This window comes from Jatropha curcas, unplaced genomic scaffold (assembly GCF_041381405.1).
Source record: "Jatropha curcas cultivar XTBG-Jc1 unplaced genomic scaffold, XTBG_Jcur_1.0 HiC_scaffold_1129_pilon, whole genome shotgun sequence".
Taxonomy (NCBI): domain Eukaryota; kingdom Viridiplantae; phylum Streptophyta; class Magnoliopsida; order Malpighiales; family Euphorbiaceae; genus Jatropha; species Jatropha curcas.
In genome coordinates this window covers 9,694-14,001 of record NW_028322607.1, presented here as the reverse complement: position 1 = coordinate 14,001, position 4,308 = coordinate 9,694, and the positions used below count along the sequence as shown (strand labels likewise).

General features: G+C 35.2%; 1 pseudogene across 1 annotated transcript; it reads right to left on the bottom strand.

Moving 5' to 3' along the window:
- Positions 1–5: 5 nt before the first annotated feature.
- LOC149491604 (polyadenylate-binding protein RBP47 pseudogene) lies at positions 6–3,651 on the bottom strand (annotated as a pseudogene). The gene is made up of 3 exons (XR_016319354.1): positions 3,127–3,651; positions 1,544–2,020; positions 6–76 (listed from the first exon to the last, which is right to left on the bottom strand). The product of XR_016319354.1 is annotated as a polyadenylate-binding protein RBP47 pseudogene (transcript).
- Positions 3,652–4,308: the final 657 nt, after the last annotated feature.

Genomic DNA, 4,308 nt, shown 5'->3' with positions numbered 1-4,308 from the left:
TTATTAGAGTCTCCATCAGATTGGGATCCTTGGGCAATAGCACCATTTGGAGCATGCCCACCAGCTAACACCAAAGCTAATGGAAAGGAAATGAAAAAGATTTAGCTTTTAAAATCGAAACTAAATAATAAATATAGGAAGATACTGGGCACATAATAGTTTTAGCAAGTAGTCCCACTGTCCACAAATAACAGTCCTCACTTACATTTGGAGATATCCAGAACAGGTTAAATTAAAAAAATATTGTGTTTCCAAACATGCTTGTACTCAAAAGAGGCATGCCTTTCAAAATGATATGCATCAAAATTTATAAGGGTAAAATAGTAAAAGGAACACAAGCTCTTAATCTTTGTGCAAAAAAAGAATATGGACTATTACTTTTTTGGACAGAAAGAGTAACAGTTGTTAGCTCTCAAGATGAGCATATAAGTGAAACAGAGGGAGCCAATTTTGATGAGTAAGATTTTTTTTTTTTTTTTAAGAACAGCCAGAGATAGCACATGCAAAATGGTGATTCCGCTTAATAACTCCTGGCCATGGTGAAGAGATATATAAAACGTCAACAAATATAGAAAGCCTTCTAATTCTATATCCCAATCTTTATATCTTTGGAGACCCAAAGAGTTTTCATACATATCTCCACCTTGAAAATGGAGACAAATGACAAGATTGGGACATAGCCCCTGCAATATTATCCATTTAATGAGGTGGAGGTAATGTAGTAAAAGTTCATTAAGGGACATAATCCCTGCAGTCCAAGTAGAGGACAGTAACTGCAAATCATGCCACCATAACTAACTGAGACAATTTTAAAAATAAATACACACACATGTAACCTTATCATAGGCCATTTGTCTAAAGATCCAGCTGTGAGATAACCAATTTAAACTTGTAATAAGGGACAGTAAGCACATTCGAAACCATAAAACAAAATCTTCTATAGACATTGTTATGGCAAAAAATTTATTTGTATTAGCGCATATGGGATCATTTACTCCATCCACTGTCAGCATTTTAAAAACTAGATCTTCTATAGACAAGATTACAGTTTTATGGAGATCAAGGATGTAGTTCAAGCAACTTCAGAACCATTGTAAGCACTTTGTTAGGATACCTTAATGAATTTTTCAAATATGTATTTGATATGAACATGTAAGGATACTGCAATGAATGAAAAGATATGTAACAAATTAAGATGGTTTTATGAACTTCTTTCCATAATTGGTTGGGATAAGACCTATTCCTATGAGGGATCATGAAAAGAAGCACGCATTAAGAAACAAGAAATTACTGGCACTTGAGGTGCCATAATTACAGGCAAAGTAATCAGTGTGTCGGCAGAAAGCAGAAAATTAAGAGGCACTGCAGAAGTGAGGTGATAGATCCTCTAAATAAGGGACTAGTCTTCTAGGTAAAAAATTGCAATTATGCTGTATGCACATGGGCAAACACTTCCCAATAATGACCAAGAATTGGGAAGAAGTAAAACTAGTAAATTCATGTCTCCAGACCTATAATGCAGGTAGGCAGCATAATGATTTACCTTGTGAAGAGTACTGTTGTTGATATGCAGATGACTTCTTGGGAGTTGCAACACCTATGCGCATTGGCCTACTAGAGCAATAAACACCATTCATCTCTGACATGGCCCTTGACCTCTCATTTTCATCACCAAACCTAACAAGCCATAACCTTTTGAGCGGCCAGTATTTAGATCAGTGACAACTTTTGCTCCCTTGACAGAAGAGTATTTACTGGCAAAGGTTTCCTGCAACATAGAATCAGTCACGTCTGTAGCCAAATCTCCAACAAATATTGATAGATCAGAACCAGAATCTGCTCTCCTATCACCCGCAAAGCTTGCCCAATTGAGGCGGAAAGGCTGCTCTGTGTTTGGCATCACAGAGCCATTATAGTTCTGCAAGACTTTCTCAGCTGTCGCATGTGAATGGAACTCAACGAATCCATACCCTTCTGACTGACCAGTTTGCTTATTGCGTATAACTTTGACGGTGGAAACCTGCAGGTACAACGAAACCAACATTAGGAAGCAAAAGGCTAACTAGGCAAGTTTTGTGTGAAAATGGATACTTGTTTGATGGGGTTTCAATTGTGAAATGAATTGCTCACTAGAAAATGTTACGATTAATTGTCTGTGGGAATCGAACGGCTTTCCTTATAAATATGTAATAATCCATCGTACCTTTGCTCCATCTATTATAGAAGGAAAACAATTAGGAGTTCTTAGGATTCTTTTTTGGATTTGTTATAATTTTGCATAGATTTATGGATCACCAATTAATTTTTGTTTTTTTTTTTTTTTTTCATTTTGTTATATGTTTTATATAATGATATATAGTTGGGTCAAGTTCACATCTCAAAAACTATATATTTCATTCCACTAAACACTAAACCCTATGAGCAAATATACATTAAAATTAAAAAGTTGATCCAGACAGGAGTAAGATGTGTGCCATGTATGCAACAAATGGGAAAGTGATATTTTGATCAACCAGAATGGTACTTGTTTGAAATAAGAATGGTTCTGTATGTTTGGAACTTTGCTCAATATTACTTTATTGGAACACATGGTTCATCACTCAAAAGGGAAACACTTTAGTTCCATCAAAATTTTGACTTAGAAACAAGTTCATGAAAGTAGAAGCTTGACAAATTTAAAGTAGACTCCCTTCATACCATAATAATGAACTCTAAATCAAGTAACTTCACTGAAATCCAACAAGTAGGAACCATAAAGAAATAAATATATCTTGAATAATCCAAAACACAACAGTAAATTAAAATCCTTCCATTTCCTTTTCTTTATTTCAGATCTTGGGGATGCTTCAATGACCCACAAACTTTTTTAATGAAACTTGTCCAAAATGTATATGTTTCAATAACCCACATTTATGTATGTCCTAAAAAAGCTAATATTTGAACCAAAGCAATCAACAAAGAAAAAAAATGGAATGAAAATCTCAACTAAGAATACATAAACTTAAATCCACAAGTAAAAAAATAACCTCCAAGCTAATATTAGAGCAAGAAAGAAATCAAAATCCTGCAATAAATCCATAATTCATAAAACAAGAAATTAATTTCTTCATCTTTTTTTGGGTATACCTCGCCTGTATGAGAGAAACAATTATGTAGATAAGGCTCATCCATCCAATTAAGCAAGTCACCCAATCCATATAGTCTTGACATCCTCCGCTGCAGGAAGCTGTGGTTTCTGTTGTTGCTGTTGGTAGTTTTTATAGTGCTGTTGTTTTTGATATTGCTGGTGTTGTTGATAGTAAGCCATGTAATGGTGCTGTTGTTGTGGATACATCATCATCTGTTGCTGCATCATCACCATAGCCGCTGCTGGATACTGCATAGCCGCCATCCATGGTTGCTGCTGCTGGTGCTGCTGAACATGTGGGATCCATTGCTGCTGCTGCTGCTGTGTAGATGCTGGATTCAGATCAGGACCGTTGGTTTGCTGCATCTTGATTTGATCTGGTCAATAAACCTCTCCTCTTTACCCCCTTTCTGTTTTACTGCTTCAAATTTCTTACTCCCTACGAACAGAGAGAAAGGGAAACAGAGAGAGAGAGAGAGAGAGGAAGGGGAGAGGCTTGAAAGGAAGAAAAAATGGTTGATAAGTGATTATTTAAAGGGAGGCGTTTTTTTTTTTTTTTTTTCTATTTTGAGTTGAGGGTTTTAAGAGTTTTTAGACCTTTTTTATTAATAGGGCCCACACCTCGGTTGCAAGTTGCAACGTTTGTTTGCCGTCTATAATCAGGTTTCCGGTGGGGTCTTTTACTGACGTGGACGGCTCGGATGTGACGGACGTGTGGGATAATGGGTTTGGTCGTAGCTTTTGGTTGGTAAACAAATTTGAAGTGCGATGTGAGATTGAATGGAAGTTATTTTAGCTGTAGCATTAGGGCATCCGTATAGGTGAAGGCATTTCATTTCCCCTCCTTGTAAGAAGTTTTGAGTTTGAGCCTCTCACGTAAAGTCCCTTTAAACATTAAAAAATGAGCACTTTAACCATTAAGGATAGTGATGACGGACAAAAAAAAACTTTGGCATTAGAGTTAGATGCTTTAATTATAATAAAATATAAATATTTTTAAATTAATAGATCCACCCCCATTTTGTCTTTCTTCTTAACAAAATACTATATAAATAATTTTCACTTTTTTAATTACTAGTCTTTTGTGATATGCATTACACGTTTACTATACTCATTATTTGTACTCTTTTAATTTTTTATTATATATATTAAAGAACAATTTTTATTTAAATTAAAATAAA